The sequence below is a fragment of the Pieris rapae genome, chromosome 9, assembly GCF_905147795.1.
Source record: "Pieris rapae chromosome 9, ilPieRapa1.1, whole genome shotgun sequence".
Classification (NCBI taxonomy): domain Eukaryota; kingdom Metazoa; phylum Arthropoda; class Insecta; order Lepidoptera; family Pieridae; genus Pieris; species Pieris rapae.
Genome location: NC_059517.1, coordinates 5,853,218 through 5,868,896, shown reverse-complemented (window position 1 = coordinate 5,868,896; position 15,679 = coordinate 5,853,218). Strand labels below are relative to the sequence as shown.

The 15,679-nt window shown below is 31.5% G+C and overlaps 1 protein-coding gene across 1 annotated transcript in view; it reads right to left on the bottom strand.

Moving 5' to 3' along the window:
- Nucleotides 1–15,679, bottom strand: part of LOC110996284 (kinesin-like protein CG14535) — a 194,721-nt gene that overhangs the window by 99,635 nt on the left and 79,407 nt on the right. The window lies entirely within an intron of this gene.

The window sequence follows — 15,679 nt, the reverse complement described above, 5'->3', positions numbered from 1 at the left end:
TATTCAAAAACTATCTAGTTTTAGGCCAACGAACAGCCAACGGTATCAAAGATTCTGTGAAAGTTAAACTATGTTCAGCGAGACATCCGGGTAAAAAATAAAAATTAGTTGAAATCGATAATATGTCACTTATATTACCATAAATAAGGTTTCAAATTTCTCTTTAATTAGACAGTATATATAAATAGAAAAAAGTGTCGGTACCCAAAGATCCGAAGTAACATATGTTACCGCGACAGCTTATGCCGTACACCAGATACGGCAAACCCTCGCGTCACCTGGTGGCGGGTGCAGAATAATTTATTACATTTCTTGAAAGCCATTACCGGGTGACACCGTCAATGGGTCGTCACTCGCCCTCCCACAATTAGCATGAATTTAACGAGATTCCCCGAAGCTTCTGTTAAAACTTAAATTGGTATTCAAATGTACATTTATGGAGTAGTTAATGCCAATTTTTGTATCAATTTATATTTCTCTCAATTATTTGGTGCTTAATATGAGCGACAATGTTACACAAATTTCATAAGTCGGTTAGTGCGATTAAATTTCTGTGTATGTTAGTTAGTAAATAAACTATTAGCTTTTTATTTTCTTGAAATAAAATTTCGCAACTACTTTAATTTATTTATCAGGAAACAAACAGATATATCACTTTAATAGAAACAAACAAATTTAATCAAAATTAAAATAAAAATTCAGTTTATTCAGTTTAGGTGCGTCTTAGGGCATGCTTATGAATGTCAAAAACGTTTACAAAATTCGCGAAAGAGCAATACTACGCCTTCCGTTCGCAAAACTACCAGGAGGCCTTATTCTGAGTTTTAAACTCGGCATGTTTCACCCTCTAAGTTACCCAAATGTTAAATTATTATTTTTAAAATGATAGATGAATAACGAAAAGTTCTTAGAAGAGATCTCTCATATGCATTCAAAGTAAACAGAACACTACAGTAGTCCGCACTGTGTAAATCTGGCAGATTGCAACGGACGCGTCAGATTGATAGCTAGATAAACTGATTGACACCTCATGGAGTACTTCGAAACGATGTTAGTTTTACGATATTTTTTGTATCTTTCTCGCAAAATTAAGAACTTACAAAAATATTTCCTTAGTACGCAGACTGTACATTACTCATAAAATTATATTTGTATTTATAATAAATTCGACATATAATATCCTTATATGAAACGTGTGGCTTAATGTAATTAGAGATAAATTATTATGATTATATTATTAAGAATATAACTTTAACTCTGAATTATCTTTAAATAACGACGAACATATTATTTATGGACACTAAAATATATAATGTGTAATGGTAAGTCAGACGATTGTTAAATAGGGCATGGAATTACAATAAAAAGACAATACTATTGTATTGTACTGACAATTGGCATCGTAAGCTAGATTCCAGTGAACATAGTCTTTTGTGTCAACGCAGACTATTAATGAATCCGTATCCAAAAATCAGTCCCATGAAACTCTTATTCCCTGGTAGATGAAACTTAACTCACTAACAACAGTACTACGCAACGCTTTTTATATTTTTAATAAATTAAGTACTTTAATTACTTAAAAAAAAGAAATCACAACTTTAGTACTAAATAAAGACAGTTAAAGAAAGTTATATTTAAAAACAGTCTGATGCGTACTTATTTAAACTTGTAAATAGTGTCGTAAATCTATGTAATGGGTATTGTGTAGTAGCTATTAGGATTTCTCTATTTTTAGTAGACCACCTTGGATGAAGATGGAATGAAAAAACGGAAGTTCGATTTTACGATTTGCGCTATTAAATTTGAGATGAATTGGCCTTTTAAATTCTTAGGTTACAAAACAATTACTAATTCTTGGTTGTTTATAAAAAACTGTAGAATATTTATTTTTAACGTATTATCAGATAATCTCAGATGTGATACCGATACAAGTTTTCAATAAAACAGACCCAAAAACGTGTCTAAAAAATGAAAATGAAACTACAATCAAACATGTGTATAGCTTAAATTATGTGTTAATTTATGGAGAAGACACATTTTGGCCTAAGTCCTTTGTTGGGAAAAATCTAATATTTGGCAAATAATTTAAACACACATATTATAAGCAACTTAACTAATAAAAGGTATAAAACTGATTTAAACTATCTATATCTAAACGTATTGAATATATAGGACAAAATACATAAAAGTACTTGCAACAATGATATTTTCCCTCACCTATGAGGCGAACAATGGCATTCACTGAATTAAAGTTCACAATACTCACCGGAAGTGCCTGCGGTTTTCAACACACGTGTTTTAGTCCGAGAGCTGACATCAATTACTTTCAGATATACTTTGACTTTAAATATACATACATTTACCCATTATTGGTGCAGACAGTTAGTTTCATAAGTGTTTTTTAAGGAAAATAGTCTTCTGAACCTATGTTTTATACGTGACAATTATTGTTTTTAAAGGCATCGAACTCAGGACTTCAGGTGTGTATGAACGTTTAGCTACGGCGATGGTTCACATTTATTTTATTTCGATATTTTTACTTTACGACTGAACCATATTTGATATAACTTTAATTGACCCAGACTGCAGATTGCCGATAATAAAAAATCAGTGGAAAGGGTTGTAAGATACGTATTAAATAAAATTATATATATAGATTTTCCATATGTTTTATATGGGACGATGAATGTTACTCGCAACAGTTGTCAAAATTTCAATAATTATTCAATGTTTACAGCAGCTCCTTAACTATACCGGAAAGCAAAATTTTCACTCAAACAAACAATTATGGAACATATTGCACAGTTATAAGGATTGGGAAATTAATTACAGGATCGCGTCCTTGTTCCGTTTAATTGTTCTTTTCCTTTTTCCTAATGAGGCTGAGGTCGACAATAGATGTGTTGTTGACTTTAAAATTCCTCTTAAGATTGCGCTATATTTTTCTTTACTAAAAAACTTTATCTGTATGTGTTTTTAACAAAAAAGGTAATACGGTTTGAGTACAGCTTTTGGTTTGAATTGTAATCGCCAACGTTTTTTTATATTAATACTTCTTATTAATTATTCTAAGGCAAAAAATGTCTTTAAAAAATCTTCTTGATCCGTTATAAAGTCGTGAAGGGCCGATGCCATCTGCGTCATTAACTCCAAATGTATTCCTTTAACCGCGGCAGTAGGTAGGAATAGTTAGGTTCGGTGACCGGTGACAATGGAGGATGTTTTAAAGCCAGCTTTTCCAATACACCCTTAAACTGAACACCCAAAAATAAAACCCTTAACTTGCATAATCTTACATACCACAAATGTAAAACAACTGAAAACCATTGGCTCTGTACACTTAATTATAACAAAACAGAAGCATTGTTAAATCTTTTAAGTTACATTTTTCCTTAATCCATCTTTTCAGGCATACTATAGCTTAGAAATCTTTTTTATTTTTTTTTATATTCCACACACATATTCATTAAAATTTATTCACATATTTACTATTTTTACAGTACCCTCGTTTTTTTTTAAATCAATTGTTTTTGAATAAGTTTTGTTGAAATGTGATTCCCTGACTTGCTAGGGAGGCCTCAATCTGAATCGTATTGTTCATATTCTTAAACAAATAAAGAATTTATTATTTGGTATTTTTGTATTTTTATTACATCTAAAATCCCCTATAATACTAAAAGCATAATCACTTTTAATTAAACAGCCTTCGTGTTATAGATGTATTCCCAAACGATCTTAAACAAAAACAATGTTGCCATAGCAACCTTCGAGTGTTTATAAAATAGACCTAGCTATCAGCCACGTTCGAAACCCATTTTGAGCGCCGTCTCTATTTGTAACCGAGTCAGCCGAGTTGACCGTCCGTCGCTCGTTAGTGAGTTGAAAACAAATTTGATTACCTAACGATGTAGACAGCCAGACGTGTTTAAACTGCCCTTGCATGTGAGATTCGTTCAGGATTACATTCTTCAGAAGTAAACGTAGTTCAATGTGTATAGCTTGGCTCCTTCCTCCTTCTTTTAAACCCTAGTGTACATTGTGTACAAGCATTACATGTCCACATCGTTTCTCTAATTTTTCACTAACTGATCTAACTGAAATTATCTTAATTCGTGTGTTTATTTTTTATTCTCCCATTCACTATCTACTATGTTTGAATTGCTTTGTTTTGTTCTATTATATACAAACCAATTTTTCGGGATTTGCTGTGTTGCATATTAAGTATTTTAAATATAGAAAACAAAATCTATTTTAATATAAAATATATATCTGAACTAACATATTTATGGTCATGGCTCGTTCGTAAAATACAATTAAATGAAATACAATATGTACATTTATACTATACGTAACATTTTAAGTTTCGGTCGAAAATAATTATAATTATCACCCTATATATGTCTTGGTATCGGATTGCATCCATTTGTTTGATTATTTTAATTTCATAGACCAGTAGGTGAGTTCTGTCTGACATATTTTTTGCTTAGTTGGTTTCCTCGCGATTTTTTCATCACAGCACGCAAGATCAAGCAAGAATTAAATACGTTATAGACAGAAACATGTTATACATTGATGCATTGCCGGGGATCGAATCTACGACCTTAGAGAGTCAAACGCTCAAGCCAACACTGCTCCAAATTATACATAAAGAATATTTTACCAGAGATTATTGGATCCAGCTTCAGCCTGCAGCGTAAAGCTGCGTAAAGTAAATAACCAATTCTAAACATTGACATATACAGGGCGTCCCACGGCGATGCCACACGGAGGGAAAGTACCTTAAATATTAATGATAGGATATTTTACTGAAAGAAGACATCGTTTAATTTTTAATAATAAGTAGAACTGCATTCACAGATTTTAAAAAAATTTCCTAACTCAACCGGGAATCGAACCCGCCAAATGTGACAGTAAAATTACATGTATTTTATAATAGCGTTTGAAAGGGCTATTCATAAGCATTATTTTTTCCTTAATAACCTAGCATATTAAATGAAACTAAAAACATAAAATTTTACATTTTATTTAAAAAAAAAATATATCAAATGCTCAAAATGTGATCCGTTCTGTTGTATACTAATTCTCACTCTTTTAATAATTTCTCTCCCTGTCGATTTACTTATTTTTGCATGGTGGACGTTTGAAATAATACGTCTAAGTTCATTTTGTAACTCCTGCACACTGTTGTACCAGTTCCTGTAAACTAAATATTTTACATAACCCCATAAAAAAAATCAAGTGGGGTTAGATCTGGGGATCTCGGTGGCCATCTAATTTGTCCAAAAGTGCCGATCCAGGAAGGAAAATGTTCATTAAAAAAAAATATTTAGTTTACAGGAACTGGTACAACAGTGTGCAGGAGTTACAAAATGAACTTAGACGTATTATTTCAAACATCCACCATGCAAAAATAAGTAAATCGACAGGGAGAGAAATTATTAAAAGAGTGAGAATTTGTATACAACAGAACGGATCACATTTTGAGCATTTGATAAATTATTTTTTTTTAATAAAATGTAAAATTTTATGTTTTGAGTTTCATTTAATATGCTAGGTTATTAAGGAAAAAATAATGCTTATGAATAGCCCTTTCAAACGCTATTATAAAATACATGTAATTTTACTGTCACATTTGGCGGGTTCGATTCCCGGTTGAGGTAGGAAATTTTTTAAAAATCTGTGAATGCAGTTCTACTTATTATTAAATATTAAACGATGTCTTCTTTCAGTAAAATATCCTATCATTAATATTTAAGGTACTTTCCCTCCGTGTGGCATCGCCGTGGGACGCCCTGTATACTGTGCTCTTAATGAGGTTTAAATTTTTATTTATTTGTCCTTAGCATTACTAGATCTAGAAGCTAAGAATTTTTGAAAAAAGAATCAAGTGACAGCGTCGCTTGATTGTTATTGTCAATCATAATTAAGCGAATCCGTTCTATTTTCCAGGTGTATTTATAAACAGCAACAAGTTAAAGAACTCTGTACTTTCGAAGTGTTAAGCCTTTTGTAATGTGGCATCGGTAATGACGGTGTGATGAACATAACAAAATCACACTCCATGGATACCTGACACTGCAATCAAGCTTCATTGTTCCAACACAATGTTTTACTCAGTCAAAGGTTTATTTGCTTGCAGTCCAGTTGAGGGCACAGTGTAATGACAGCAGTATGACCTAAGCATTTATTAAAATGTTTTATCGGTTAAATCTGTAAACCTTTCTATTTTATATAGTGAGGGAGACTTAATGCCAGTTCTTATGATGTAAGCCCTTAATTGAAGAAATGGCAGTAAATGTTAATTCAATTTAGCTGACATTTATAACTAAGCATTGGGTTACCTACATGAATAAATAATATTTTGACTTGTGAATTATTGGCAATGTTATATTTAAATTTTCGACTCCATCTAGAATTTAAATTATAATCTGCGTAAGATGATGTGATACCAATAAATAAAATATATTCGTGGTGATGAAAAATTTAAACACTTACGAAAATACATAAGTTTTTAAGAATTTTATAGACTGAAGTATATAAGCTACTAACTGTTTTCAAAATTAATCTGTGCTCACTTGCTACGTCAGCGCTTGTTTCATAATTATTTGCTGACCTATGAAAGGGCCAAAACGGAAACGTAAAATTTGTAATGTAATGTAATAAATGCATAGAATATTAAATAAAACGTCTACTAAAACTCTTTTCATATCAAATTCTTTTAGAGATAATGGCAATTTTAATATCTATAGAAAGATTTCTAAAGAGAATCGATCTCTATAGTCAACTTTATAGATGAAGAAAAGTCATCTGTACGTTGAGGACAGATTTTTCTTGGTATTATATCTGATTCGTTTCCCGGGTATAATCTGAAATGTTAGAATGAACTGATTTAAGTTAAAAACAATGAAATGTTTTCTCTCAGTTAATTTTTCAATTCCAATTGTATAGAGTACGTTTCTCATAGGTTATTCGTTTAATTTATTGAAATTAAAGTCAACTTAAGCAGGTCATTCATGAGATAAACTGTTTATTGTCCCAAAACATAGGACAGCGTCATTTCGCGATAGTTTTCTATGCAAACATCGTTTTAAATTATTTCTGACTTATATCAATGATTTAATCATATTATTATTGTTTTTTTTTCTTTCAGATTATAGATTTTTATTAAAGCCAAACAATCCTTCCATTATTCGCCAATGTTATATTTTGTGTAAGCAAAAGCATCACACATGAATATGTATGGATATATAAAAACTACTATACCCATTTTTAATATTTCCTAAAATGAAATATAAATTTAAACCACTATCAAGGATCATGTCAATATAACTGGCAACCGATAAAATTGAAGACAAACATATAAATTTGCTGGAAGAAGATAAAATTATAACAAAACCACATTCATTCAGGTCATAACTGTTTTTTGAAGGTGGTTAAAAGTGATAAATGTAAATATCTATCTGGCACATATGCTTTTTGTCTTAGGTATGCTCTTGAATTTAGATTTAGAAATTCAGCCGGATTCAATAGTATGACATCTTACACTAACACTGCGATGTGTAAATGTGTGTGTAATAAAGACATTATGTTCTGACAGTGACATATCGCTACAGCACGATTTTGACGCCATTTAAAAAAGGTAATGAAAGTTTGAAACCGTCGCAATGAAGGGATCCCGAATTTTGGAGGCTGTCAGGGGTTGGTTACATGAAAACTCGATAAATTTTAAAGTGCTTATGCCGCGGGCTATCCGTACAGTGCCAAAATGTACACCATATACCCTGTTACATTTACATCTTTACTAGGATTGATTGTGTCAGGTTAATGATACTTTCATATAGAAATAATAGACATATGCACGACAAAAACCATGCTATCGACGGATGGTTTTCAAACCATCACAAGTTTAAATGCTAAACCGTCGCAATTCATTGGTTTAGCATTTAATCATTTTCAATTTGCTGTATATTTGCTTTTCTTTTACTGTGTATTTAAATATTATGTATGTCGTTAGTTATTGTAGCTCAGAATCGTATAATTAGGCTATATGTCAATTTCATCACGGATACGGCTATGTACTAAGATGTTAAATCATATCCATGTTTAATAATCCAGCCATAGCTGATGAACCTTATCTTATACCCGTAGATGTTTCAGTTTTTAAGGCACTCCTGGCCGGTCAATCACCTCACAATGCCTTTACCGAAGAAAAAGTGTAACCCACATAGAAAGAAAACCCTGTTGGTGCAAAGCCATGCTTCGCTCGACCTGAGAGTTGAGAATCGCACGCTTAAGCCACCAGACCAACAATCCAACGAAAAAACTAATAAACTTTCCATGTAATGAGTTTTAAACTTGAGGAAACTAGGGCTGGAAAAAATGTCATATAAATGAAATAATGGAGCGTCTAATGAATGGTACAAAATAAGCTTAACTCGGAAGTAAAACAAAGTATGGATAATGATGTGGTAACAAAGGATCTTTTTGTCCCACAACAAACAAGCAATGCACTACACAATTTATAGATAACGGGTTAAGTTCATTTCATTATGACGTTGTTTACTTTGCTTGAAAATATTAAAGTTATTTTCTTATCTTCAACAATGTTTCCCAATATCTGATATACCTAAACTAAATGCTTTGATAAGGAAACATAGGACTTAAGTATTATTATATTTTAAAAAAATAATACTATCTTTGTATTTAGAAGCAAAATAAATAAAATCGAGTATTTAAACAAATAATATTCCTTATAATCCTCCTTATATCCTTTCTTAATATTCCCAATAACAAGCAATCTCTACCAGGCAACCCTGTAGGGTTTGCTTGTTACCGATAAGGTTGTCCGTTGCATCCCTTGTAATTCTTATGTATTGTGTTATTTGTGTTTCTTTGCAACGAAGTGTGAATAAATAAATAAATAAATAAAATATTCGCATCTCGTAGATATTATTTTCTTATAAAAACTTCTTAGTAACTGGTTGCCGAAAAAAAACAATCGAACCTTATTAGATTACGGCACGGCCATAACTGCCGCCTGTTCCAAATTAAAAAGCTGTAAGCGGAGAATTTTTTCACAACATTGATTTACTACTAGCAATACAATGTTGACTTTTACTGTATCTGCATTTATTCATATTTTAATGAGCCGTTAAACTTTTAAACAGAGATTATATTAATTTAAGTTAACTTACAGTTAACGCATTAAAGTTGAAAAAGAATTACAAGGCTTCAGAAGAGTTTATCAATTTCTTAGTAACTACTGGTTTAGGTCAAAAATCTTAGTTCGAGAATCAGAGAAAGAGACTCAGCTAGATATTTAGATGTTCATAATTAAGAGATGAGAACAAGATGGACTAAATGTTCACACCCTTTAAATTTTTTTTATGTTACAGTTACAGCAGGCAGACGAGCAGGAGGCTCACCTGATGTTAAGTGATGTGATACCGCCGCCCATGAACACTCGCACTGACCAATGGCTCGCAAGCGCGCTGCCGGCTTATTTATACAACCAATTTTTTTACCGCTTAACCAATTACCGCTGCATCGATAGAGTGTAGGAGTGACTTCTGCCGTTTGCTAGCTGCAGCAGCTAGCAAATGGCAGAAGGTAAGACATGACAGGGATCGCTGGAAGATTCTCATCTCCGAGGATTCACTTTTTGGTTCACAGAGCCAGCGGAATGAGTGAGTGAGTGAAATTTTGAAGTCTGTATGTGCATATAATGTTAATTTAATTGCATTACTAAGTGCAATACGAATTCAGGAAATATTTTATAAACATTATCTTAGTTTTACGCAGCATAGAAATCGCTTCAATCAGCTTGTAAAACATAAAAGGAAATACTTCCAGTTGTTTCTCATTGCCTCGCGATATTGTTGTAACAATAAAAAGCACGTAAAGTCATGTTACGCTCATTATAACCGACTTTAACAACAGGGCAACGCCCGACTTCGGTCGGCTACTGTACGGGAAACATTCAATAATAAACATACAGAATGAGATAATACAAAGCGTTATAAATTACTGAACTAGTAAAAGTAAAAATTAGGTCTCGTTACAGGGAATAAATTTCCTTACAGTGAAGTTGATTCTCGTAGTATTTTTCAGTGTTCCATTCACAATGCTATGGATAGAGACGTTAAGGCAAAAAGGTGAAATCTCGACTTTGAAACTACCCTTGTATTTTAGAAGTTATACCCTTATATTCTGTACTGTTCATGTAATAGATAAATAAAGTTGGAACGAAGAAAGCCCTTGGTTGACTTTTGTTCTACACTCAATAGTCCCTTTGACTTATACTTATGATTACATTTGAATTATCAAACATCTGAAAAAATATGGTATAAAGAATGATTTCTTAATCTCCGGCGACACGCTTGTTTTATCGACACGAGGTTTATCCATCTATTTTATAGGTCACCTGTAGTTTACAATACTTTCAAAGTAGTTTAAAAAACTATTCATTACTCAAATCGGTATCGTAAAAAGCGACTGTGTACCTATTTATTGATTTACTCATAGTGTTTTCATACTCAAATCATTATTTAATTTGGCTTGTAAAGTATTTTCAAAATTGTGCCGCGTCCATAAATCATAAAATAATATTATACCATTATCAGAACTTCTTGCAAATCATACCTATTACGAGGTATGTTATTTTTGTCTTGTTAACTACAATTTTTAGGCACAATTTATTTACTGGATAAATATTGCTAAAGTATAGTGACAAATATTGAAATTAGATTACCATCAAATATAGCAAATTAGCGAGAAATGAGTCCGGTTTTAATTAAAACTCCAGTCTGATTCCTTAAACACCTTCAAGACACCAGTTGGCTGTATGATTTATTTTCCTTCTTATTAATTAATTAGCCGTCTCCGTGGCTAAGTGGTTTAATATACGAACCGGAAAGTCAGGCTTTATTTCAACTTGAATTTATTTTCGAATGTTGGTAAAGATAGTGACTTCTTGAACTTTTTAATAAGATATAATTAATTGAATCTAAGCAACACATTCTTGACAAAATCTTAACATTTTTCATTATCTGAAAAATAGAATTTAGGAAAAAAGGTCGGGTTCTCTCTATAAGATTGAATCCAGTAAACTATGCGATATTTAATAGCATTTTTATCGAGAGATTGAAGTATTTATAAGGAAGGGATATATCTTTGTGCTTAGAAAATTATTATGCTTTCCTGTATCTACGAAGGGCGACACATTTTATTTTTTGAAAAACCGCTAAAACTCTATTAGCACTCTAAATATATATTTAATAAACTACTTACAACAGTGTACCATAAACCTCTTTTATTTTTACGTGTATTTATTTATATTCAGACATGTACTGTATTTTATTAATTTTTTATGTTTAGGCTGTCTGGAAAAAACAACTATATGTAAGATATTTATACCCTTTGTCTTCATTTACCTTATTTTATCGTATTATTCTAAGTAGACAGCTTAAGAAACAGTTATCTGTTATATGGATGTTATAAGGATATTTCAAAGGTACATTAACAAAAATTGCAGGCATTTGTCAAAGTCGCCCGCGGAAAAGGCACATAAATAAAGTCCAGTTAAAAAAATATGCGTGTCCACTACTAATGCGTTTATTTCTTTATTTATAAAAACTTTGACCGCCGAATTTCTGCTTCCAGAATATTAGAGTTAAGTAAGTAGTTCGTAAATATACATAATATTTATTTGTTTGTTAGGTATAGCCAATAATGTAACATGATTTGCACAGTTCATGTATGTATTGTATTTTCAATAGCTGCTTCTGTGGTAAGAGTAACATTACAGTTTGAACGCCTTATAATATTTAAATAAAAATGGCAGTGATTAAGGTCCATTAGGAGGAGGACTTCAAGCGGCAATATTTTTTTTTTTTTTTTTATTGGTAAAGATTGCCAACGCTCGGCACACTGATACATTTGGTAAAAACAAACACAAAATACAATTTTGAATGTGATGAGCAATTAGAGGCAAACATGACATTCATTTAGAGCACATACAAAAATCAATCGTAACAATTTTTAAACAAAACAAACATTACAAAAAAGAAACAATTACAAAAAACTAAACCAAAATCGATTTTAAAGTGTGAGGGGAGCAACTCTGGATATCCAGACCTAACTTGTTTATCAGAATGCTTAATCTGGACACCGGAGAGCTTTGACCAAAATGCGTCCTACGGAAAGGAGGGACAAATGAAATAACGGGATGCCTAGGGGATCGAGAGGGTACATGAATCTTAAATTTAGAAAGAAGGTTCGGACAATCAATCTTATTATTGAATATCTTTGCTGCAAACGATATATCAATAATTTTTCAATATAGGAACTATTTTTAAATGTCCCTATGAACATTGAATATTGAATGAGATTTCAATGAGGATGAGAATAATATTAAATAATAATATTGTAGAAGACCGACACTATCGTCTATAATGATATTAATGAGCAACTTCATACATCGTTCCAACAAACCAAATAATTTCTATGAATTTGAATGCCATGCAATTCGATATTCAAATGACTGTTTATACCTAAAATTGGATAATAACCAATCATTTACGACACTATAAAAGTATAAATCGCGTGTAAAGCCTCGTGACAGTAGTAGGGGCGATGATCTACAACATTTCACAAAGTAAGCCGTAAAATTTGCCGTAAAAATAGCCGGTAATAACGTTTGTCTACTGAACTCTGAACAAAAGGTTACTTAAAAATGTAGGCAATAAAATTGTTTGAACTCCTTCCGGTTTCGTATCAGGCTCGATACACAGACAGTGATTCGCTTACGTACTTATCCCTCTTACTAAGATTTTTATTTCCTACGAGTTAAATTTATTCATTACACTGATATTTCCAAAAGCGTGATGACAAAGAAACAGATACACAGTGTTGAACTTGCCAAAACATAATCGTTCTTTTAAATGCTATTTGCTTCAATATATTTTATTACCTAACACATGTTAAATTTATTCATTAAATTGTAACTTCAAAAAGCATTGAAATTACATTTTAAAAAACAGTGTTGCACTTGCACAAAAAATCATTTTTCTTGTTTTGAAATAAGTTAATGTTTTAAAGTATGTTAAAGATTTTTTTTTATAATTGTTGATTGCCATTCTTTAGGCTCATAGATTTTAACCGAGCAGACAGTTTCAATATAACTGTGTTACAGTGAAAAAAGTGCATTTGCCGAATACCCCCGAGTATTGCGGTGTACACGGACAGACAAATGAAACGGCGCGGCCTCTTGATTGATATACTGCTCTTCCACACGTCACTGTGAAAGGTTAATTAATTTGCACGTCGTAAGCCTATTTATTTGCAACTGGCAATACTAGTTTATTTGAGGCTGAGACACCCGGAATGGTCGAAAATGGTCTAGGCTGCAGCCATCTGTACCTATTTACTTTTACGCTTCTTTCCTACACCATAAGAAAAGTTCACGTGGGTTAAGTGAATGTCAAAAGTCGTTTCTTGCTAAATCAGCCTACGAAATGCTCTGCATTCTTTGTTGAATGAGTATAGCTTACCTACGTAATACTTTAATATTATAGACTTAAGAATAATATTTACTCGTATAAAATAAATATAATTAAAAGTTATGACTTTCTAATAAAACACTTTTTTAATGGATTGAAACTATGTATATATTATAAACTTATAATTATTTTAAATTATTTTAAATTTATCCGACGTTTCGCGTGCTTTACAGCGTGCGTGGTCACCGTGACTGAAGACGAAAGGTGTTGAATGTCAAAAAAGTATCACAATAGAAAAATCTGTATTTATTTCCCCGGAGTTGGTATCGACTAAAAGGTGAAGGGTTTCTGCAGAAATTGCTCATATTGTCCTCCATTTTCGCAGATTAATAGCGTGCTGTAAAGCCCGCGAAACGTGGGATAAATTTTATTAAATATCTATAAGTTTACAATAATACATAGCTGCAATCCAGTAAAAAAGTGTTTTCCTTAATTGTTTAAAAGCATTGTTATTAAAAATTATGACTACTACTTCCGTGAAGTAAATACAATGAACATGTACTTAGTGACTATATTTTGCCAATTAAAGCGGTAATAAAATAATACTAGAAAACTCTTTAACTGTATATCTCTGTACTACGTTCTTAGACTTGCTAACAACGATTAGATTAACCCTGTCCTTTAATCCCCTAAACAGTATTGCTTCACACTCATTAGCAGCATTGTTGCAGCTTATCTTTTTATATTCCGTCCAGTTGCGCAGAAACAAAGACTGTTTCAGCTAGATACAATCTCGACTTGACCATTGGATTTACACTTTTGAAATCCATTCATTGTTACAATTTTATAACAAAAATAACTACATATTTGCGTCGATAAATATACATGTCGGAGTAATGGCGCTGGTATCCGCTGCCATTGTAATTATAATTCAATAACATCGAAAGTCAAATTCGTTTAAAATTCTTAAGTGCTTACTATTTTATTATATTTGATTTGCCAATATTAATAGATCTACAAATAAACAGACTATTTGACAGTCTGTACTCGAACTATCATAATATTTATCATCAATGTAGGACAAATTTTGTTAGCGTCACCTACCATTGATAATTTAATAATATAAAAGTCAAATTAGTTCAAAACCTAGCTTTATTTTATTGGTCAACGTTGCTAGATCTACAAATTAACGACTATTCAATTTTCGATACTTACAATGACTTCATAATAATAATTATTATTTATTTATATTCATTTATTCCTAAACCCTATTATTGGTTTAATCAATGTCATATTTATATTAATTGATGATACGTATCTGACATTTCATTTTCTAAAAAGTGCTAACAACACTGATTCAGACATTGTAGTAATTTAAATGTTTATATTCATTAATTTATATGTTTTCTCCATTAGTTGTGCAAATGTTTATTTATTAAATATATATTGTGTAATGGTTATACAATAAATAGATTAGAATAAACCCAATGAGATTACATGAAAAATACAAAAACATTAGAAGTTAGAACAGCTTGCACTAACATCTTCAACGTCTGACTGTTATTGCTATAATAAATGTAATTGTTATTATCGCTAACTGTTATCGTTACATGCTTTATTAAGTATCGTTATCATAACAGTTTGTTGGATTGTTATTAGGCCTAAATGGTATACGAGATCAGTTTTAATAGTTTTCATGTATTTAAATTACGAAAGATGCAAATAGGGGAAAGAGAATATTTATATTTCTTTGAGTTGTATTTGGGACTATTTTATAAAATGAGGTTTTATTTAATGATATATACATAATCATAAGTCAAGTCATTTTACTAACATTTAAGTTTTAGTTTATAGTTAAATGAGCTGAGGTTCTAGATATGTATTAAATTTTATTAGATATAATAATCCCTTAAAAGATACATTGACAGGAGACCTATTTTTAATAATAAGCCACATGAACTATTTGTACACTTTTGAATACGTTAAGCAAGTCGAATTATGTCTCAAAGTATTCCAATGAAAAATTGCCACTTCGAAATCGAAATCTTGAATTGCCGAAATGAGAAAGACACAGTCAGTCACTGCGTCTTTCTCACGGTTTCACAACTTTGTTTCTATTAGAAATAAATGGACAAGAGCCTTAATGGTTCTTTAAGCCTCAAAAATAACATTTTGGTTGA